The sequence below is a fragment of the Maylandia zebra genome, linkage group LG9 (genome assembly GCF_041146795.1).
Source record: "Maylandia zebra isolate NMK-2024a linkage group LG9, Mzebra_GT3a, whole genome shotgun sequence".
Taxonomy (NCBI): Eukaryota; Metazoa; Chordata; class Actinopteri; order Cichliformes; family Cichlidae; genus Maylandia; species Maylandia zebra.
In genome coordinates this window covers 34,762,750-34,787,091 of record NC_135175.1, presented here as the reverse complement: position 1 = coordinate 34,787,091, position 24,342 = coordinate 34,762,750, and the positions used below count along the sequence as shown (strand labels likewise).

Below are 24,342 nucleotides of genomic sequence, written 5' to 3'. Positions count from 1 at the left end.
TTGATGGTGACACATAGCAAACCACTGATATTTCTACTGAGAGACATGGAGCCAGCGAGGAATAGAGGAGTTTCTATTGTGTGGGAGAATTTTGAGTTCATTTTGGTCAATCGGGTGGGTTTTCCAGCTTTGTGTTCTTGTTTTTGTATTTGCTTTGTGCGTTTTTATTTTATCTGAAAACGGGAAAAACTTAAGATGTCAACAAATCTGCTTTTCATAATATAAATATAATTAAATAACTTTAGAAAGACTTCTATTTGACTCGTTACATTTAATGTTATAGAAAGATATATTTAATTTATTAAATAATCTTAAACTGTTAGTCTGCAAAATGTGCAGCAATTTAATGTATTTAATCTCTTTAGCTGATAGTTTGTGGGGCCCAGGTAGACTGTATAACTGCATCTCTACCAGTTTCTCTGCACTCCAGCCTCCTCTGTTCCATGTGAAGGGATTTTCCTTAATGCAGGAGAAATTAGGAGCTGCTCTTTCTTTTTGGCTTACGTTTTACTTTATTGACCAACGCCTGAGTTTTGTTTGTTTTCTTAAATGGTCATAGTGGCTTGTCTGTCTCTTTTAGTTAGTATAAATTGAAACTTTAATAAAACTCTTTAATTTAACCCTTTTGCCTCCTTTTTCTGACCCGGTCACTTTTTGTTACTTCCCCCTCCCCGCCTAGACCCCTCAGGGGAACGTAACACAGCTTCACAAAAACAACCTTGAGAGCAAACTGCTGCTGAAGCGTAACCATCACCTCACTGAGTGAAGAAATGGCACATTTTTGTTAAATATGCAGAAATAGACACACACCCAAACAATTTATGGTAAACTGGGCTGCCTTGTATGTACATATGTTCAAGATGAATGGTTCTAATGTTTTCTGAGGCTGCTGTGCCATTTGGAGCAAAAATGAATATGAAGTTAACAGCATATCTTGTCACTGGAAATTGTTTGAACTGTTTATATATTTGTATTATTTACTGTCGGTATTAGTGAAAAAAAAAAAAAAGCTTCATGTTGTGAAAAACTGAAATCTGGAAATTAGTGCCACGCGTTGCTTAAAGGATCCACTTGCAGGACTCCTGGGTAGCATTCAAACAGAGATGTTTATTACAGATCTTCACCAAGTGAATGTACAGACAGTGCAAGGTTAGTGCTATATACAAGACGTGAGGGGCAGGGGTCCAGGGCTCCAGGGAAAACGGGGAAATCACACACGTGCTCAGAACAGCCTCTCTCCACTCCGCTAGCGACCTGTCACACCTTCCACACGGGGAAACACGGGGACGGGTCCGGGGAATCTAGGAACAAAGGAACACGTTAAGTCTGAGGCAGAGGCACGGCAAACTTGAGCTAGGTGTGTACTGACAAGAGCCTTCACAACAATCCAGCGTTGAACAGCTGATCTCCTTCTCATATACCGGCTGGTCTGATGAGGCCCAGGTGTGCACGATCCGGGAAGGCGTGGACCGAGGGCGTGAACCCGCCATGAGTTCTGCCCCGGCAAAACAGGGGAGAGGGAGAGGAAAAAGAGAAGGGGGGCTAGGAGTGGAGAGATTCTGACCAGCGCCTTGCCGATCCCGCAGGTTGTGACAATAGTTTAAAAATAAATAAATAAATCTGACGTTTCAAACAGTTACTCGCTACTTGAGTAGTCTTTTTTTACTCTTGAGTAACTTTTTTGACAACTACTTTTCAGTTTTACTTGAGTAATAATATTTAAAAGTAATGCTACTCTTGAGTACAATTTCTGGATACTCGACCCACCTCTGGTGAATGCCTTGTAGTGGAATTTGCTGAAAACAGCAGAAGTAGTAAAACTGTGTGCTGAAGGGAGGGGGAAAGAAATCCACTGAAAACTGGTGTAGAAGCTGAAATTTGTATTGAAAACAGTTAAAAAGTTTAAATGTTAAACTGAAAAAAAAAATTGTTACCATAAGCGGGATTTGAACCCGGGCCTCCCGCTCTGAGAACAGCTGCTCATCTCACCAAGCTAAGAACACAGCTCAACCCCACAAACAAAATCAGTGACCACACTGATTATGTGGTCCATTTATTTCAATGGGACCGGAGGGGGAAAAAACAAAAAAACAAAAAAACAAAGCACAAAAACGAATTATCTCAAAAAAGTATAGAAGTTATGAGCACCAAAAGTCATAGTCGGCATTAACAGAAATAGCATAATAGTTTAAAATTTGAACGGTGAAAATCGCACAAAAACTGCGAAAGTAGTTCCATGGCAAAGAAGAAAGAAGCAACTAGAAAAGTTTGCATTTCCTGCGAAAATGCCTTGTAGTGGAATCGGAAAACAGCAGAAGAAGGAGAACAATCTGCTGAAAAACTGATCTAAAAATATATATTAAAAAAAAAAAAAAAAAAAAAAGTATAACAGTTATGAGCACCAAAAGATATAGCAGGCTTCAACTGAAGGAGCTGAAAAATTAGCTGACAAAGTTGAACTTTCTGCAGAAATGAGGTGAATAAACTTAAATTTGTGCTTGAAACAGGTGAAGCAGAACTTTGTGCTGAAAAGAAGTTAAGACACTTAACCTTCTCGGTCATACTATGATTAAGCAAAAATACTACCATTTGGCACCAATACTATGCTTTGGCAGAATTACTATGTTTGAGCACAAATACTATGATTTAGCAGAAATAATATAATTTGGCAGTTTCTAGATCAGTCAACTGTGTGTCTGCTAAGTCATAGTATTTGTGTGAAATCATAGTATTGCTGCTATTGACAGAAATACTATGTTTTAGCCTATATACACTATGACTTGGCTCAAATACTACAATTTAGCAGTAATACTATGATTTGGCTTAAATATTGTGATTTGGGTGAAATACGTTGATTGACCCAGCCCAATTTTTACTGTTTAAGTGTGTGTGTGTGTGTGTGTGTTCACATCATTTATGTTAATGAGAGTGTGGGGAGTGAGTTGGAGGGTGGGGTGGGCTGCTTTTAACTATGTAAAGCACTTTGTGCTACATTTTTTGTATGAAAAGTGCTTTATAAATAAAGATTGATTGTGCTAAAAAAAATAATAAAAATACTTTGCAGTGTCAAATACTATGAATTTGCAGAAATACAATGATTTAGCAGAAACACTGACTCTGTAAAAATACTATGATTTACATGAAATCCTTTGTCTTAGCAGAAAAGCTATAATCTAATCAAGCAAGTTTTAGCAGAATTTATAAAGTTTCTCATTCATTTCAAATGGGACCAAAAAAAAAAAAAAAAAAAAAAAAAAAACCCCACACAAAACAAAAAACACAACAATCTCCAATAATCGTCCATCTGTGTCAGGGGGAGAAAAATAAAAAAAAATAAATAAAAATTGGATTCAGACTGTTAAATGTTACCATTTGTCATGTCAGTCTTTACTCAGACGGTGGAAGTGAAATCATGGCTCAAATATTTGTTATGAAACCAATTATTTATTTTTACACCAAATTAGTGTTACCTTAGTCATATTTGATGAACATCCCCAGAACATTTAAAAAGAAAAAAAAAAAAAAAAAAAAAAAAGTCTTCAAATCTTAAATTAGCCTAGAAATGTTAATAAATAAATTACACCCAGCATCCTGGACAAGTCTCAATGGAAGCGTTTGTGAGAAGACAATCATGTAATGGCAAAGCTGCAAAAGTAACAGGCTAACAGTAAACCACTAACATTAAACATCTACAATACTACATAAATTTTGTGATGAAAAAACGCCAAATTTTTATTTTTTTCCCCCGTCAAAGAACTTGAGAACTCGCCACCCTTTCTAAATGTGTTTAAGTGTAATATGTCCCATTATTTGTAGTTTTCCCCTTCTGAAGCTCGTTGGCAAAATTGTCTCCCCAGAAGCGCATTGTCTTTTGTGATTTTGTATTCTACCGTTGTATCAGCAGTTCTCCCCATTCGCTAACATTTTCTTACGTTGCATTTGACCTTTCTGGATCAGTTCTGTGAAAAGTAGTGGGGATTACCACAGCAGGTTAAATAAGCATTTAAAAAGTTCTATACAAGATAAAAAATAAAATTAGTAGGAAATTTCTATTCATTTAAAGTAAAAAAAAAAAAAAAAAAAAAACACAATTCTTAAAGAAACTTGGGAACCTTCTCTTTGTGGAGAAAAATAGTATAAGCACCACACAGCCACACTTACCAATATTCAACTTTAATGGTAAGCAGGACAGTGTGTGGAGGTTATACCACATTTAATTCCTCAAAGATAAAACAAATTATTTACACTTTAAAATACTTTTAAGATCAAACTCCTGTTACACTAGTCACAGGTGTAGTTTTATGTGTTCTTTCATGAAAGTTACGAGTACTTGAATGTGAGAAGCTTTCCTCACAGTGACTGCACTTATATGGTTTCTCTCCCATGTGGATTTGTCTATGCATGTTAAGGTTACCTGCAGTGGCGAATGATGACCCACACTGGCCACAGAGGTACTTTTTAATGCCACTGTGTATAAGTTCATGTCGTCGTAATTTACTTGGAGTGGGGAAGCCTCTCCCACATTCTTTGCAGTAGTTCATTTTGTGTCCAGTGTGTCTACGTTGATGTAATTTTAAGGTCCTTTCCTGGCTGAAAGGTTTTTTACAAATGTCACAACGAAATGGTTTCCCACCACCACAACGATAGCAGTGTTCAAAACTGGATCCTTCTGGGTTGTTCTGCTTCTAAACAAAGACAAATACATTTAACATAAGTTACACGTTTAAATAAACTTTAAAATAAATTTTGTTTCTATGACGTAGAGGAACAGAAACGAGCGTTGACACCCCAGAAAGAAAAAAAAAAAAAAAAATACATACCTCACAGTAACTGCACTTGTGGAGTTTCTTTCTGGTGTGGATCTGATGGTGCATTTTAAGGGACGATGAAAGTTTAAAAGTCTTCTCACACAGTTCACATTTATACGGTCTCTCCTCAGTGTGGGTAAACATGTGTTGTTGTAAGTATCTTTTTTCTGTAAACTGCTTGTCACACTGATCACAGCTGTAAACATCATGTCCCGTGTGAATGCGTTTGTGTCTATTTCTGTTCCCTAAATGGTTGAAAGTTTTCCCACAAATGTCACAGCTGTATGCCTTAATTCCAGAGTGGGTAACTCTATGCCTCCGTAAGCTACCACTTTGAGTAAAATCTTTACCACACTGATCACATCTGTATGGTTTAACTCCACTGTGGATGAACTTGTGGTTTTCCAGGCCTTCTTTCTGAGTAAAACGCTTCCCACAATGATCACAACGGTATGCTGTAATATCACTGTGAGAGACTTTATGCTTTTTTAGGGCACTTTGCTGAGTAAAGGACTTCCCACACAAGTCACATCTAAACTGTTTATATCCCCTGTGGATTAGTTGGTGTCTTTGCAATTTACCAAAGCAAGTAAAACATTTTCCACACAAGTCACAGATGAACAGAATCTCTGCAGTGTGGAAGTCTGTGTGTTTTCTTAGGGACTCCTTTCGAGTAAAAGCTCTCCCACACTCATTGCAGCTGTATTTTCTTCCCCCGTGGGGTTTGTCAGCCTCCTGAGAGGGCTGACATCTTTGCCCATTTCGATCCTGCAGCAACAGAAATACCAACAGAGGCATTGAGTTAAATACAGTCATGGAACAAACTGAACAGTCAAACTCCCTCCAGTTTTCTGTATAATTTTAAACCAGAGGCCCATTTCAACCATCTACTAGTGGTAGTACATTATATACAAATGGTCAGAAGAACCAAACAATAATTTGGTAGTATAGTCTATGGAACTACCAGATTTAAGTATTTAAATATTCTCACGTCATCGCCATTCCTAGTGCTTGTACACACAAATATTCAGTCTTGTTCTTGTCTTTGATTTGACTGCTTAGATTAGACAAATTTAGCTGAAAGCCAACAAGGATACCCAACGGATCATCACGGCCTTGCCGTTTTGGTCCATTTGATCAACCTTTGTTGTTATTTTTCATTTTATTTTCAGTTGTTACAGACTGGGCAGACATGGCTGGGGGATAGGAAAGGGAGAGGTCTATATTTCTACAGGTTTTTAAATTGTATTCTAGAACACCTTAGACTGCTGACACCGTCATTACACCAGCATTTGTTTATCCCTAGAGCTACATTTAATGAGACTACTAGGCCAAACCCTAAAATAATTTCACATTATTTTGACAAGAATTTTATAAAGAATTACAATAGTAAAATGTGGAACTTTTGCAGGTTCTGGTTAGAGTGACCCTAAAGCATGTAGCAGAGCAGAGCAAGTACTACTGCCACCAGCTGCACTCCAACACAGTGGCGTTCAAGTCTGCTGAACTACAGGATGAGAGACTAGGGATTACCACAACAACTACTGTATAACATTTCCAAACTGTAATACAATAATATCTAATGAAGGAAAAGTGTAAATGTAATGTGTGCTACAACAGTAATTAAAATTATATTATAGAAAGAGTAATATATACAAATAACATTACATGATGTACTATTGGGGGCTTAATATAAACCTAGCCTGTGTTTTGGTGCCCGTTAAAATGAACTTTGTGTCATCTTTGTGTCAACTTTTGAGCAAATTGTGACCATCATCAAGCAAACCAACCGAAGACGATGAAGGGCACAGTTTCAATAGTAGTGAAACATATTTTCCATACCTTTTCTGTTGAAGTCATCGTTTCCTCTGTGGTGGCTAAACTGAGCCTAAATGACTCAAAAATGTTGCTCTGCTGCTTCGTCAGACTCTTCTCCACTTGCTAACCAGCAGGGACACAAACAGATCTGGTGGCGTTTCAGTATCGAGGCATGTAAAAAATAAAAATACGAAAATATTTCAAACATGCTTATTCTACAGAACAGACTTTAGACCCACCTACTATCCAATCACAGGTCTCAGTGATCTTCTACAGATTTTGACCATCATCAGAGAATTTATTGGTCTGTAGGCAGTGTTTCATGCTTATTTGCCCCCAAACTTGAACATAAATTGCTTTGAGCCAGTTAGTGACAGTATGCCAGCGTAACCCAGTAACGGGTGAACCACTCTTATGACACAGAAAACTTGGGTTTTTTAAAAACCTAACAACAATAAAAATCTTGCCTTTTAGTGCAGACTTCTGGAGAAGGCATGTATTCCTGTTGGATGCTGCGTTTTTAAGGACCAGTCATGATGATGACCACATGCTTCGCCATAACAGAGTGAACTCTCTGTAACTAAGACCCAAATAGATTCTGGCACATTCAGAAGTTCTTACATTGTCAGGGCTCAGCAAGGCATAAGTCAAAGCACAGGACTCACAGGGATACAGAATAAACACAAACTAACCTTTATTTGGGTTATCCACTCAAGTCCACAATGCAAGGAAAACGAAGAGCAACAGAATCTCAGGAAGCATAAACTAACATGTTAACTAAAAAGATATGAGACAGGGCTACAAATACTCTCTCACACACTCAGGGCTAATTGGGAACTGGACACAGCTGAACATAATTAAGGAAAATGACAGACAGAACTTTGAATCCTGACTCAAGTAAGGCTTGAGGTAGTCCTAGTGCCTGGACTAAAGAATAAACCTAAAACCTTCTTATGATGAGTTCACATTAATCCTACTCAATTAGACCAAAATTATTTAACCCTGTGATGGACTCGGGGTGGGCAGATACCGTGTAGGTGACCCTGAACTGGAACTGAACTGAAAGTTAAAACTGAGATATACAATGATTATTGTCAAAAGAGGCACATTTGTGGAATTTCTGAGTAAATAAATCACATACAAGAACATCACACATGACATTAAAAATCTAAACTTCCCACTCGACACAATTTAAGATAAAAAAAAAAGTGATTTAGCTACTGGGAAAAAGGATGCTTTCATGGGTTTAAAAATAAAAATATATATGTTAAAAGATTATTTTGTGACCCAGAAAGATTAATAAGAGTAATATTAAAACTTAGTAGTGGCCGCCGTTGTTGGAAACTGGAATTGGCTGGGCCGTGCTATGAATTCTGGAATATGGTGGACCACAAAGGACACAACGACCCATCCTTCAAATCTGGGGAAAAAAACAGGACACATTTGTCGGGCGGATTCGTAGGCTGGACACAGCTTATGTACCTTGATAGTTATGTATCAAATGTTTAAAAATGTTTGTTTGCATGTTCCTATGTACAGGCCCTGGAACAGCACCTTCTTAATGCTACAGCGCTACCTGATGAGAGGCAGACAGCTCAAGGACTTCGGGCATTCAATTCAATTCAATTTTATTTATATAGCGCCAAATCACAACAAAAGTCGCCTCAAGGCGCTACATAGGTACAGAGAAAAACCCAACAATCATATGACCCCCTATGAGCAAGCACTTTGATGACAGTGGGAAGGAAAAACTCCCTTTTAACAGGAAGAAACTTCCAGCAGAACCAGGCTCAGGGAGGGGCGGGGCCATCTGCTGCGACCGGTTGGGGTGAGAGAAGGAAAACAGGATAAAGACATGCTGTGGAAGAGAGACAGAGGTTAATAACAGATATGATTCAATGCAGAGAGGTCTGTTAACACATACGGCATCACTCAGAACAGAAGTTAATCTTCTCTCTTCCAAGGACCATGAAAAATAGCATCTTATTTAGCATTGCTCAACCCATTTTACATGGTAACAGTGGAAATGTTCCAGCAGAAGAGAGTCACGGAGACATAGATAGACAGATAGATCTTTATTAAGATGGCCATAATGGGCAATACCACCAACATGACAGCAGAACTGATGGGAGAGAACATGTCCAAGCAATTCCTTACATTTGTTTGTGGTAGCAAAGCAACACCAAGCCTCATCAGTGCCATGAAGAAACTGTCAGCAAAAAATGAAGCAATTCTAAAAAGAGGAAAAAATATTTTTTAATAAAAACTAAATGTTCGGCACCTCATCCCTTCTCACACCCTGCCCTAGTTACATGAGCACACCATACCATCCCAGCACATCCTTCCTTCAGCTACAGTACGTACATTTACAGAATCAACTGACCAGTAAATCCATCTTTACACAAGTATATTTGTATCTTTTGCACAACCCCCAGTTATGCTTAGTACATGATTATTTAGACTTTTTTTCCCCACTGTTTCCCATTTCGCCACTAGATGCGCTGAAACAAAGCATTGAATTAATGAACCCATTTTCAGTTCAGTTGATGAAATGGTTCTTTGCTTCATTTGCACATCACTATCCTATACCACTGTGTTGCCTAGATTGGTGGCACTGGGAATTCAACAGACAGTAAAAGAAAAAGACACAATAGAGTTAGTAACACAATCATCTTTATCACCTCTTTGCTAGACCGAAGTCTAACTGCGGTATAGATCATCTTATGAAATCCTTCTGAAGCTTCGTGTTTAAATGAATGTCAAAGAGCCTAGTCACATTCAGCTTCTTAAAAATTGCTATTAATGCCTTGTTCCTTTCTTGAACATAGACCTGACATTCTAATAGTACATGCTGAACAGGTTCCAGTTCACTGCAGGGCAAATAATAGTGCCGAAGGATTTTGATCTCCATTGCCGTTTACCTTATACACCTCAGATTTCTAGTAGAAAGCAGAAACATGCCACCTGTAAATGTTTATCTAATGACACTGCAGTGATTGGGTGTATTAAGAGTGGGAATATATCTATTTGTCTATTTATCAAGCCATGATGGTTACTGGTTATTAAACACCAAAAGCATCCATGGAAGTACTGAGACTAAACACTACTTTTTGTAGGGGGATAAGTGTTAAAATTCCTTTTAAAACACACACGCACACACACAAACTAATGTAAATATTTATACTTGTGCCTTCCTTCCTAACATTCAGGTTTATTCACTGCAGGTCCAGATATCAGAGCTACCGCATCAGATCCAAGTGTGTCATCAGCTGACACTTTTTACAGCAGATTCCAGCTGAACTCTGTGGAGCCTGATCTCAAGGTTTTGAAGTCTGACCCTGAAACCAGAAGAGGATCTTCAGATTGATTGTGATACAGTGATTTCAGTCCTGCGTGATCACGCTGATGTTTGCACAGAGCAGAAAATGAAGTGAATGTTTTTGCACATTGGTAACAGTGAAACAGTTTATTTACAGCGTGGGATTGTTTATGTTCGGAGTATGAACCGAGATTCCTGAAGCTCTTGTCACAGCTGAAGTTCTCTTCCGTGTGTACCTTCATGAAGGTTACGACTACTTGATTGTGTGAAACATTTCTCACAATGTCTGCACTTGTATGGTTTCTCTCCTGTGTGGACTCGTTTATGTCTTTTAAGATCATCTGCAGTGAAAAATGATGACCCACACTGGTCACAGATGTTCTTTTTGACCCCACCGTGAATGAATTCATGGCGCTTTAATTCACTTGGAGTGGGGAAGCCTCTCCCACATTCTTTGCAGAAGCTCATTTTGTCTCCAGTGTGTCTACGTTGATGTATTGTAAGGTTCCACTGATGACTGAAAGTTTTTCCACAAAGGTCACAACAAAAGTCTTTCCCACCACCACAGTGACGACAGGGTCGAGAACTGGATCCATCTGTGTTGCTCTGCTTCTAAACAAAGATACAAAGAGTGTAAGTCAGGGAATTCCTTCAACATTTTTATCCTGAACGTCGCCTCAGATAAAGAGCATTTCTGCCAATATCCAATTACATTTTACTGTTTACATTATAACACTCAGCTCACTGGGCTACAATAAATGTCTTTGATGTAGAGGAACAGCAACAAGCACTGGTACCCTGTCTGCAGACATCCTTTCACCATACTATGAGGACATGTAAATAAAACTTACAGACCATTAAAAAGAATTTGATTTTGAGGGGGTCAGGTGGGATGCACTGATTGGTTTTAGTTAGATGACCCTCCTGTTGTTCAGTCAGTGAATACAAGTAAAATGGACTGGTTCTTACAGAGCACTTTTCTACTCTGTCTGAGCGCTCAAAGTGCTTTATGCAACATACCTCATTCACACTGTTAGATCCCAGTTACCCCTGTACAGGTGGTCTGGACAGCTCTCCATCCTTTGGATCAGAGTCGCTTACTCCCTACGGGTATTATCCTGATAGGTGAAGTTGAGACTAGTTTAAGCCGGCGGCGAGGAGATTCGCTCAGCCTCTAACTGCCTTCATCTAAGTGCCCGCCCTGCACTTCCTTTGACTCTATGCTCTCATTTGCAACCTTAATGAAACATATTTGTAAGCCACAGTTATTAACGGCAGCTCTCCTCTAATGATCTATAGCACTTGTTATTGTGCTGAGTAAAATTTTGTGACCTGGACAGTACATCCCAAGGACGTATTATAATGAAGTACTAGAATAACCTATAAGAACCTAAATCTGATGTTATGGGTTAACACACAAAGTCTTACCATTTACTGTTTTAAGAAGGTAATAGAATCAATGTCCACAATTCTGACTTTGAATTAAGATAAATAATTTTTATTAAAGCAAGATTTCAGCAGGCGTTAGCAAACAGCTTAATTGCAATTTAATCAATCAAATCCAAATAATCAATTTATCACACTATAAACTAACTATTTTGTTGCTGAGTGACTACAACCGTTGTTGAGGTGTGTCTTCTTTTAGGAGGGAAGGAGGATCATCGTGCGCACTGATAGAATCCAGTTTCCAGTACAAGGCTCCCCGACTTCACCTTCTTGACTCTGATCCTAACTCAGCATACGATGAGTACGCAGTTTAAAATTCATAATCCAATCAATCGATCCACAGTGAAGGGCTATGACTTCTCCTCTGTTGTCCCTCTCTGTAAGTCTTTTCACCGCAGATCTTCAGTCTTCTCGTATCCTACTTACCGGCTCGGGACTAGAAGAAAAAGCCCCTCTCTGCTTTTGCCTCCCATCTTTAACACCTCTACGGACACCATATAATACAGATAGTTTTTCTATACTTGAGGAATTTCTAGGGCAGTGGTTCTTAACCTGGGTTTGATCGAACCCTACGGGTTCGGTGAGTCTGTTTCAGGGTTTCGGTAAAGCCTCCGCCGTGACATGCACGGCTCATCTATGTCTTGAATTTGAAAAAAAAAATTGTATTTTATTTTTCGCTAAAGAGGTGCATATGGAACTGGTAGCGTTCGGTACCTCCAACAAGGTTAAGAACCACTGTTCAAGGGTGACTGTAGCTCAGAAGGTAGAGCAGGTCATCTACTTCAGCGGTTCCCAGCCTTTTTTGTGCCACGGACTGTTTGATGTCTGTGTATATTTTCACGAATCGGCCTTCAAGGAGGGGAGGATAAATGCAACAAAATAAAACCAGTACCCAAAAAAAAACGGGAAAAGACCCAGGGAAACCCAGTTAACGATAAAAATGATTAGTGGCGACTGCTGATCTACATAATCCACTCTGCATGTCACAAGATACTAACCCCAAGCTGTTCTCCGATGGATCCAATGGAGTGTGAATGTTAGATAGAAGAGGGAGAAATTTTCACTTTGTATTATATTAGGAATGTTTTAAGAGATTTGTGAGAGAGTTGACTGAATATTCTGTAAATGAAGTATTTTTATATCCCATTGAGATTTTAATTTAAGGTTAATTAACATAACGCTTCAAAAGAATTGCAACTGTAAATCCTCAAATATGGCTACAAGGTAACAGTAACCGTTGTTTTTAATTAGATGACTTATTATGTTCTTTACTGACACTGTCAAAATTCCAGCAGCCATGGCAAATGTAATGTGGGCCTAAATATGGTACAACGTGGATATTGTGAATACAGAAAAGTAATAATGAACTTTTTTCATGATCATGGATGAAAAGAAATAATGATTGAAATCTGATCATCAGCCAGCACTGCTGTTATAGCTAGCAGAATTACTAACTTGCTAACAAGTTACTTACTTACTGAGCAGAGTTGATCCAAACAGTGACACTGAAATTAGAAGATAAAAATATAAATACATACCTCACAATTACTGCACTTGTAGAGTTTCTTTCTGGAGTGCATTTGGTGGTGTTTTCTCAGGTAACGTGGAGATTTAAAAGCCTTATCACACAGGTCACATTTATAAAGTCTCTCATCAGCGTGGGTAAACATGTGGAATTGTAAGTGTGCATCTGTTGTAAACAGTTTCCCACACTGATCACAGAAGTAAACACCATTTGCAGTGTGAATGCGTTGGTGTCTATTTCTGTTCCCTAAAAGGCTAAAAGTTTTCCCACAAATGTCACAGCTGTACGCCTTAATTCCAGAGTGGGTAACTTCATGCTTTAGTAAGTTGCCACTGCAATTAAAAGTTTTACCACACTGATCACAGGCGTACGGTTTGACTCCACTGTGGACAAGCTGGTGTCTTTTTAAGTTTCCAGGTTGGGTAAAAGATTTTCCACACAAGTCACAGCTGTGCGGTTTATCTCCACTATGGATGAGTTGGTGTCTTTTTAAGTTTACTGTCTTGGTAAAAGACGTTCCACACAAGTCACACCTGAATGGTCTCATCCCAGTGTGGATGAGTTGTTGAATTTTCAGGTTAGACTTTCCAGTAAAATCTTCTCCACAATCATCACAGCTGTATGTTTTCTCTCCCTTTCTTCTGTGAGGTTTGTCGGCCTCCTGAGAGCGCTGACTTCTCGCTCCATGTTGGTCCTGCAGTGACAGAGATACAAACAGAGGCAGTGAGTGAAATGCAGTCGTGGAACAAACTGAACCTGCCTCCATTTTGGAATCAAAGATGTCAACAAACACATTGTAGGTGTGTTACCACCACCTTCTGGTGATAGTTTCACATTACAATTATGTGCTACAATGAGAGTTGGACTGAAAATGACATTATTAAAGAAATATTGATTACTTGAGAAAATCTTGTACTTCATAACAAATTCTGAGTCCAACTGATGACATTGTTGTTTCAATGTGTTCTGATAAAATGTGATCTTTGTATTTTCTTGTAACTTCTGTGGTTTTTGTTTGTGAATGTAGCTTCTCTATTTATGGAGGAGCCCAGGATGGAAAAGATAAAGCTGCTGTTAACAACCAGCTGTGCACACAGTTTCAATAACAGCGTAACTGAGATATTTTTCTCACCTCCTGTGTTGAAGTCATTGTTTCCTCTGTAGTGGCTGAGCTGAATCCAAATGGCTGAAACTGTTCCTCTGCTGCTCCACCAGACTCTTCTCCTCCTGTTACTCAGCTGGGACACAAAAGTATAGATATGCATTTTATCCCTTATGTGATAAGGCATGTGATCAAAAGTGGGTCAATTACACTTCTTTAGGGAGAACCCCTACCAGGGTTTAAAAAGCTGGTACTCTCCACCATCCACAGCAGCTGGACAATAAAGTTTATTGTGACCCTGATACTGCAGCAGATTGCTCTGATTGCCCATGTATGTCAATAAACAAACATTATGCTTGTAAATAATTAAATGTGCTACTACTGCCTCTACTTCCGCACACTTGGGATTTTTTTTTATTCTAATGTGAAGTGTTTGTTGTGTACTAAGAAATGATGGCATAACATCACCTGATTTATGGGTATCATCTAGGCAGAGTGGAATTAAGAATTACACCTACAGGCCACACTGACCTGTGGATGTGAACATAGGTAGCTCTTCTGTGTTGTGCCATCTGCATTGCCAGAGGTTGTTTGGTTTCCTCAATGTATAAATCACGGCATTCCTCCTGACACTTAGACTACATTTAGAAAAAAACATGTCTGAACTGTTTCAATACTGCTGACATGAGGGATCACTAAGAGTTTTCGTTTAACCAGCAGCTGTCCTTCTCTACCGCCTGGGGCTTACTTTAGGTGCCTTCTCAGCTTAGGCTTTCCTCAACACTGTGAATGGGTTGGATAATGGCAGGTATTATGTATCCTGAAACAAGATAACATTCTTTAGTAGGGCCAGGACTCTCCAGTCAATTTACACCTACAGGCCAGTGGGAACTCTTTCAATGATGAGACATCCTGGACCGGGAGGAACGCTAGTTTGAGCAGAGTCAAGGAGGCCATTTACGCGAAAATGGAAAGACCATCTCTGAATCGAGGAGGGGGCCTAAAGGCACATCTTTCATGATCACTAAATTTCCCCTTGTGGGACAATTAAAGGTTTATTCTATTCTATCTTACAATGTTGTGATTCCAGCCATTCCCCAACTCTCTGTGAATGGTACTCATGGCCATTGATCAGTGGTTTTTGGTCAGTGGTCATGAGAATTTGCATATTAATGATCAAGGAACTGACCTCCCAGCCCATTGTTTATTCAGTGGGTGAATTTCAGTCATTGTGCAAAAGTATTGTTTATGCAGTCAGCTGAGACTGAAGAAGTCACTTGGAATTAGTGATGAAACGTTTCTCCCGGTATGCAAAGGTTTTGGGACCCCTGATAATATTCAGGATTGTTCTTCATAATTCATTGTTTTTTTGGATCAGTAATTTCATTTAAATATATCATATAGCAGACAAACAGTAATATTGAGAAGTGGAATGAAGTTTATAGGATTTACAGAAAGTGTGCAATAGTTACTGAATTAGGCAGGTTCATAAATTTAGTCACCTCAACAGAAAAATGACATCAATATTTAGTAGATCCTCCTTTTGCAGAAATAACAGCCTCTAAATGCTTCCCATAGCTTCCAATGAGAGTCTGGATTCTGGTTGAAGGACCATTTGTCTATACAAAACATCTACATTTCAGTTGGACAACTCATAAAACTATGAAGTCATATACAGTGGGATGCAAAAGTTTGGGCAACTTGTTAATAGTCATTATTTTCCTGTATAAATCGTTGGTTGCTACAATTAAAAATGTCAGTTAAATATATCATATAGGAGACACACAGTGATATTTGAGAAGTGAAATTAAGTTTACTGGATTTCCAGAAAGTGTGCAGTAATTGTTTAAACAAAATCCGGCAGGTGCATAAATTTGGGCACTGCAAAAAAGGAAATAAAATCAATATTTAGAAGATCCGCCTTTTGCAGAAATTACAGCCTCTAAACGCTTTCTGTAGGTTCCAATGAGAGTCTGGATTGTGGTTGAAGGTATTTTGGACGATTCCTCTTTACAAAACATCTCTAGTTCATTCAGGTTTGATGGCTTCAGAGCATGGACAGCACTCTTTAACTCACACCACAGATTTTCAATAATATTCAGGTCTGGACTGAGATGGCCGTTCCTGAACGTTGTACTTGTTCCTCTGCATGAAAGCCTTAGTGGATTTTGAGCAGTGTTTCGGGTCGTTGTCTTGTTGAAAGATCCAGCCCCGGCACAGCTTCAGCTTTGTCACTGATTCCTGGACATTGGTCTCCAGAATCTGCTGATACTGAGTGGACTCCATGTGTCCCTCAACTTTGACAAGATTCCCAGTCCCTGCACTGGCCACACAGCCCCACAGCATGATGGAACCACCATATGTTACTGTAGGCAGCAGGTGTTTTTCTTGGAATGCTGTGTTCTTTTCCCTCCATGCATAACGCCCCTTGTTATGCCCAAATAACTTTTCGTTTCATCAGTCCACAGCACCTTATTCCAGAATGAAGCTGGCTTGTCCAAATGTGCTTTAGCAAACCTCAAGCGGCTCTGTTTGTGCTGTGGGCGGAGAAAAGGCTTCGTCTGCATCACTCTCACATACAGCATCTCCTTGTGTAAAGTGCGGCGAATGGTTGAACGATGCACAGTGACTCCATCTGCTGCAAGATGATGTTGCAGGTCTTTGGTGCTGGTCTGTGGGTCGACTCTGACTCTTCTCACCATTCGTCGCTTCTGTCTATCCAAGATTTTTCTTGGTCTGCCACTTCGAGCCTTAACTTGAACTGAGCCTGTGGTCTTCCATTTTCTCCATATGTTCCTAACTGTGAAACAGATGGCTTAAATCTCTGAGACCGCTTTCTGCATCCTTTCCCTAAACCATGATGGTGAACAATCTTTGTCTTCAGGTCATTTGAGAGTTGTTTTGAGACCCTCATGTTGTTACTCTTCAGAGCAAACTAAAAGAGGGAAACTTACAATTGACCCCCTTAAATACTCTTTCTCATTATTGGATTCACCTGTGTATGTAGGTCAGGGGTCACTGAGCTTACCAAGCCAATTTGAGTTACAATAATTAGTTCTAAAGGTATTTTTAGTATGTTATTTGCAATTGTGTTTGTTCTGGGAAAGATATTGCAGACTGAGCAATAATGCATTTCGTGCATTTCTAATGGGTCTTAATGGGGGCCTTTCTTAAAATTATTGGTCCCAGTAACAAAGGCACTTGACTCAGAAATTGAGGGAAAACCAACAACACACCCGGCAGAACATTATGTTATTTACACGGGTGCACATAAGTGGTGCGCATTCGCTGTCAAAATAAAAGACGCACCAGATAAGAAGTTGCAGCGCGCGTTTGCGTACATATAAAAAGCACTGTTTTTGTCCACTAGAGTGGGATTTTCACGGCACATTCTGCACCACATCTCTGTGCGTTCATCATTTGTTTGAAGCCAGCTCACCTCCTGCAAATACTTTTCCGAGAATACGCGCTTCTTTTGTGGTTTGTACTCCTGACATTTCTTTGGAGGTGGAGGAAAACCAAAGTAATTGCTTAAAGGAGCTTCTTCGACATCTTTAAGAGTTCTAAACAAATGTCTGTCCTCCTCCAGAAAATCTTATGTATGCAAACAGGCGTTGCAACTTCTTATCTTGTGCACGTTTTTTATTTTGACAGCGAATGCGCACCTGCGGACCACTTATGTGCAGCCCTGGTTATTTAGCTCGTCATATTGCAGCCACAGAAATTATTTTGTCCATGAAACCATAAAGCTGCACTTTCTTTTTGCCTTGTAGTCTGATTTGTCATAACTTTTCTGTTTTGTGGTAAGCTTTTCTTTGGCTGTCACTTCTTCACCCTGACCTGTCTTATTTGGCTCAGCAGAACTGAAATGCTTTTACACACTCACTCACATACAGGGAGTGCAGAATTATTAGGCAAATTGTATTTTTGAGGAATAATTTTATTATTGAACAACAACCATGTTCTCAATGAACCCAAAAAACTCATTAATATCAAAGCTGAATGTTTTTGGAAGTAGTTTTTAGTTTTAGCTATTTTAGGGGGATATCTGTGTGTGCAGGTGACTATTACTGTGCATAATTATTAGGCAACTTAACAAAAAACAAATATATACCCATTTCAATTATTTATTTTTACCAGTGAAACCAATATAACATCTCCACATTCACAAATATACATTTCTGACATTCAAAAACAAAACAAAAACAAATCAGCGACCAATATAGCCACCTTTCTTTGCAAAGACACTCAAAAGCCTGCCATCCATGGATTCTGTCAGTGTTTTGATCTGTTCACCATTGACTCCATCCTCAACCCGAAAAGGCCCCACAAGCTCATCTTTGATGATACCAGCCCAAACCAGTACTCCACCTCCACCTTGCTGGCGTCTGAGTGGGACTGGAGCTCTCTGCCCTTTACCAATCCAGCCACGGGCCCATCCATCTGGCCCATCAAGACTCACTCTCATTTCATCAGTCCATAAAACCTTAGAAAAACCAGTCTTGAGATATTTCTTGGCCCAGTCTTGACGTTTCAGCTTGTGTGTCTTGTTCAGTGGTGGTCGTCTTTCAGCCTTTCTTACCTTGGCCATGTCTCTGAGTATTGCACACCTTGTGCTTTTGGGCACTCCAGTGATGTTGCAGCTCTGAAATATGGCCAAACTGGTGGCAAGTGGCATCTTGGCAGCTGCACGCTTGACTTTTCTCAGTTCATGGGCAGTTATTTTACGCCTTGGTTTTTCCACACGCTTCTTGCGACCCTGTTGACTATTTTGAATGAAACGCTTGATTGTTCGATGATCACGCTTCAGAAGCTTTGCAATTTTGAGACTGCTGCATCCCTCTGCAAGATATCTCACTATTTTTGACTTTTCTGAGCCTGTCAAGTCCTTCTTTTGACCCATTTTGCCAAAGGAAAGGATGTTGCCTAATAATTATGCACACCTGATATAGGGTGTTGATGTCATTAGACCACACCCCTTCTCATTACAGAGATGCACATCACCTAATATGCTTAATTGGTAGTAGGCTTTCGAGCCTATACAGCTTGGAGTAAGACAACATGCATGAAGAGGATGATGTGGACAAAATACTCATTTGCCTAATAATTCTGCACTCCCTGTAAAGCTCAGCGATTCTCTGCGCGATCAACCTCTCACATGTTTAAGCTGCGGGAGATTTCACTTGTCATGTTTGCATAGTAAGCTAACGATTGATAAGACGACGTCAGAGGAATTGGTGCACAAATAATCGTCACTCACCAATCAGTGCTGTCGCTCTCTATACACAGTTCGCGCGATTGCAACGTGAAAGCAAAAAAACAAGCGCAAATTCAAACGTGATTTCAATATGTCACATATTGGCAGTGGCTCACCGATGCCAAAGACATAATTACCCAGCTACATTTCCGAAAGAATGCAAAAGCATTGACATATATTTTTCCTTCCTATGACAGCCCGACGGGCAGAGATAGATTTTGTTAGCCCGACTGGAAAAATCGCTAGCCCTGCTTCCGTGCTTACCTTTAGATGAGCCCACAAACCGAGAGAAACTCCGCGATGAAGCTGCAACTCTTTCCAAACACAGGAAACAGATCAGGGAGCAGAGACCCACGTGGTTCACGCTGATCGCAGCTACGATCCAGGAGACAAGGGTGGGCAGATCGATGCAGATATCGATCAGGACGTTGGTAGTGGTTTATGATCGATGCTTTAGTTTCTCTTCTCTAAGTTCAGTCCTTTACGTCCGTTTCATGACAAAGCAGCGCTCTCTGCTCGACTCCTCTCCTGCTCACACACTTTGCTCCGCCCTCTTCTTCCTGCTCTGCCGTGGTTTGTTGGTGTCCGGTCACGTGAATCAGCTGCACAGCGCAACATCGTGGGGTGTGTTCCAAAGCGACCCCCTTTCTTCTTTTCCTTGTGTTCTATGAGAAAGTTATCGTTGGAAGTAGAATTGTTAAGGATTAAGGAAAAGAGAAGAGCGGGCTGAGAATTTGAACAGCCTTACTCTCATCTCTCTTTAACAATGTGACACCGGCTGTCCGCCCTGTTGAAACTACAATGTGCTGAAGATTACAAAACAAACATCTTATTTCGCCACTGCAAATTGCACAAAATCCAACATTGAAAAAAAAACGTATCCTGTCTTATGCCTGTAGGTGTTAGGACAGTTTAACTTTATGATGGGAAATGTTTGTGGAACAACTGTGTAATTTGGCTTAAGTTTTTATTTCAGTTCCAAAACTTTGGCTCTGTCCTGAAATTCTCCAGTCAGTCCCAACGCTGAGTGTTTTGAGGCTAGCCCCATTTATTATTTCTTAATAACACAGTTTTTAATGAAATCAAGCAGAAATGAGTTACACTTCTTTTGTTTTTGCAGTGCACACAGCTAACTCTCTCTGCTGAATATGTAAAAAATAAAAGTTTTACTGTGTTACATGCCTGAATGTTGCTCATGGTATGATGGGAAATAATGTTTTCCATTCTTTAGCACATTGAACAGTCAGTTTTCATAGAGTTCAGGTTTATAGGATGAAACAGTTTGTACTGATGCATCTGTCCTCTGGATAAATCTGTACCTGGGTCCTAATCCTCAGAACACTTTGCACAGTGCTCAGGGATTTCTATCAGAACAGTTGTCTCTTATATCAAAAGCATTTTGGTTCTCCTTCAGCCTCCTCGTATTTATCTCAATTTCCTCGCTGTTGTCGGGGAGAGACTCATATATGAATCATGAGCTTATTCTGTATTGTTGAACCACTAAATTGTGCTGCTCTTTGCACACTTAGAGGTGAAGGGACCAGAGGCAGCAGCAGCAAAAACATCAGACAGCAACAGCAGCCCAAGCCTCATAGTACAGGAATATGAGGTGAGGCGCACACTGAGGGCTGTGAACCCCAGGAAGGCCGCCGGACCAGATGGGGTAACCGCAAGGGTCCTAAAAGAGTGTGCAGACCAGCTGGCTGGGGTCTTCACTAAGATCTTCAACACTTCACTGTCCCAGTCCTGCGTCCCGCCGTGCCTAAAGTCAGCCACAATTGTCCCACTGCCAAAGCGTACTAACATTAGCAGCCTCAACGACTACCGACAAGTTGCTCTAACACCTGTTATAATGAAGTGCTTCGAGAAACTAGTCCGATGTCACAAAATGTCCTGCTTGCCACCCACACTCGACCCGCTCCAGTTTGCATACAGAGCTAACAGATCAACTGAAGATGCCATCGCTACAACGCTCCACACCACCATCTCTCATCTGGAAGTGCAGGGCCTTTACGCCAGGCTGCTCTTTGTTGACTTTAGCTCTGCTTTCAATACAATACTTCCAGACAGACTAATAGTTAAACTGCTGGAAATTGGACTTCCTGCTACCACCTGCCGCTGGATCAGAGACTTCCTCTCAGATCGTGTACAGAGAGTTAGGGTGGGGCCTCATCTTTTCTCAGCCCTCAGCCTCAACACCGGCTCTCAACAAGGCTGTGTACTGAGTCCCCTACTGTACACTCTGTACACACATGACTGTGTTACACATTCACAGCACATTTCTGTGCTTTCTTTCAGTGCTCCCCCCCCCCCCCCGAGATGTAATATGCTTTGAATTCTAGCCAATCATTTTACCTTTGCGAGCGTAGTAGGCGGGCACAGGTACGTACGTTCTTTTAGAGCAGAGCTACAGATTAAAAATGCCCAAGGCGAAGCGGTCAAAAGTCTGGCTGTACTTCACAGCAAAAGATGCAAACTCAGCAGCAACAAGTGCTTCAAGCTGACACTGTGCAAAGGAGGTAACTCCTCGAATCTGATGAAACACCTGGTGACGTATAGCATTTTGTTAAAAGCCGAGAAATGCACCGTATTTGATAGCTTGCTGCGAGACCTCACACCGAGCACATCTACTGTGGGTGTGGTGCCTGTTATCGGACCCGGAGTTAGCAACATCCCCAAAAACCCGAAGAGGAGAGTCCTGGCCCCGCCCTGCCAGTGTAGCAGAAATGATGAGGATGATGATGCAGCAGCAGCCGTTCTTCTCTGCGTGAGTAGCTTAATGTTGTTCGTGTGTAATTTACGTTGAGTAGGCTAACCACGTTATTACATTAATGCATGTAAGGTGAACTAGCAAACATCATCATAGCTACATGCAGCTGTCTTCTTGTTTGATGGCAGATACTCCCTTCACCCTGGCCAAAAAGGCTAAAATGACCAAAGAAAAAGTGGAAAACAGTTAAACATGAGAGGTTTTTGGACAAAGTTTGTGTTTTTTTCTCCATTGATTATGCACAACTTCCAGCCGAAAGTGATACTATTTATGCCCCATATCTGCAGAAAAGGTTAACATTGTTATCTTTTCACAAACCACCCCCCCCCCCCCCCCCCCCCCCCCCCCCAGCTAAACGTGAGAGTTTTTTGGACAAATTGTGTGTTCTCCATTATTTAAGCACCGGCACTGTTTCAAAAGTACCGGTTTGGTACTGGTATCGGATTAAACCAAAACGATACCCATCCCTACTCCCTGTCCAAGATGTGTACATCCTCATCCTTGAAAGAGTGTCCACTGGCCTGTAGGTGTAAATAGACCAGAGGTTGTTTGGTTTCCCCGATGTATAAATCCTGGCAGTCCTCCTGGCACTTACCAGCGTACACTATGTTACTCTGTTTGTGTCGGGGGACCCGATCCTTGGGGTGGACCAATTTTTTGTGCAGCGTGTTTGGGGTTTAAAAGCCACAGAGACCCGGTGTTTAGAAAAAATGTGTCTCAACTGCTCCAATCCTCCTGACACATATGGGATCACTACAGGTTTTCGCTTAGGCAGCGGTTGTCCTTCTCTCCTGGATCAGCTGGAGCTTTCTTTAGGTGCTTTTCCAGCTTTGACAAAAGTCCAGCTGGGATAAATACATTTAGTCAGTCAAACCTTAAATACTGATCCGTATGTGTAGGTTTACGGTACACGTCAGCTTTTAGATGTCCCCCATACTGATGGAAGCTGGCGTGCACCGTAAACCTACACATACGGATCAATATTTAAGGTTTGACTCTCATCATCCACTGGAGCACAAACTGGGTGTCATTAGGACGCTACAACACAGAGCGAACACCATCCCCACTGACACAGCGGCCAGCTGCATTTATTGCATTGAAATGCAGCCAAAGCCGCGGAGTCAAGGAGGCCATTTATGTGAAAAGGGAAAGACCATCTCTGAATCGAGGAGGGGGCCTAACGGTACATCTTTCCCCATCTTACAATGCTGTGATTTCAGCCATTCCACAATTCTCTGTGAACGGTACTCATGGCTCGGTACTCTTTGATCAGTGGGTTTTGGTCAGTGGTTGTTGATCAATGGTCATGAGAATTTGCATAATCATGATTAAGGAACTGACCTCCCAGCCCATTTGTTCCTTCAGTGGGCTGGTTTCAGTCATTATGCAAATGTACTGTTTATAAGATTGGGGAAACCTGCAGTCAGCTGAGACTGAAGAAGTCATTTGGATGAGTGATGAAACGTTTGTTCCACAAAACGCTACGTCCAGATGAACAGAATCAACTGTTGGAGATACACACTTCTCAGTTACTCATTATATATGCTCTGGTATTGATTACTTTCTTATGAATGTAGTGAACAGGCATCAGAACAATTAGTCTTCTACCAACACAGCAGATGTCTCTGACCATAAGACAATCCATTTATCCAGGAGTAAAATGACTGATCATGAGTATACTAAACAATGAAAGTATTATAAAAGACACTAGGAGAGAAATCATTGGATATTTACAAGAGAATAAGAATAGCCTGGTTGAGCCCACTTTAGTTTGGGATGCAGTCAAGGTGATAATGAGAGGCTGGAGTATGATGAATGTCGCGAGAGAGGTGATATCCCAAGTGAAAGAAGTTAAACAACAGATCTAAAGAACAGACCCAATATTATGTCACAGAGCTTGTTAATGATATTAATTTATCTTCCACATAAGTAAATCCTAAAAAGTTTATCTGAACGTAGTGTTTTCAGCGGTAGAAACATTTAATCTCTCATCTAAGTGACTTCAGTCTCAGCTGAACAATATTCTGTGAGGTCAGTTCCTTGATCATTAATATGCAAATTATCATGTCCATTGATCAACAACGACTGATCTCATAAATGACTGTTTTATTTTCTCCCTCAAGCCTCCTTTCTACAACAGTCTTTTTACATATCCTCTCAGTACGCATTATTTTATTTCCTCCTCTGTCTTACCTGACATCAACAGGTTCCCATACCTTAGAATTCTTGCTTGTTTGACATTTCCTATCATCTTTTTCAGTTCTCTTGATACCACAATTGGACTTAATCGTATGTTC

At 40.4% G+C, this 24,342-nt stretch overlaps 1 protein-coding gene and 1 non-coding gene across 4 annotated transcripts in view; both read right to left on the bottom strand.

Annotated features, from left to right (window-relative positions):
* Nucleotides 1-3,326: 3,326 nt before the first annotated feature.
* On the bottom strand, nt 3,327-7,461 carry LOC101482135 (uncharacterized). 2 transcript variants are annotated; one of them, XR_013100220.1, is made up of 5 exons: nt 7,319-7,451; nt 7,094-7,206; nt 6,651-6,774; nt 4,821-5,576; nt 3,327-4,685 (listed from the first exon to the last, which is right to left on the bottom strand). It is a non-coding gene; the product is annotated as an uncharacterized LOC101482135 (transcript). The 2 variants fall into 2 exon arrangements; XR_013100221.1 differs by lacking the exon at nt 7,094-7,206 and having other exon boundaries at nt 7,319-7,461.
* A 901-nt stretch (nt 7,462-8,362) lies between these two features.
* Nucleotides 8,363-24,342, bottom strand: part of LOC143412345 (uncharacterized) — a 140,755-nt gene continuing 124,775 nt past the window's right edge. The window contains exons 1-4 of one of the 2 annotated variants that reach the window (XR_013100218.1): nt 19,540-19,881; nt 14,049-14,154; nt 12,930-13,610; nt 8,364-10,557 (exon numbers count right to left, since the gene is read on the bottom strand). The gene's annotated coding sequence lies outside the window, so the exon portion shown is untranslated. Of the gene's footprint in view, nt 10,558-12,929; nt 13,611-14,048; nt 14,155-19,539; nt 19,882-24,342 lie in introns of those variants that run through there. The other variant, XR_013100219.1, reaches the window with a different exon arrangement.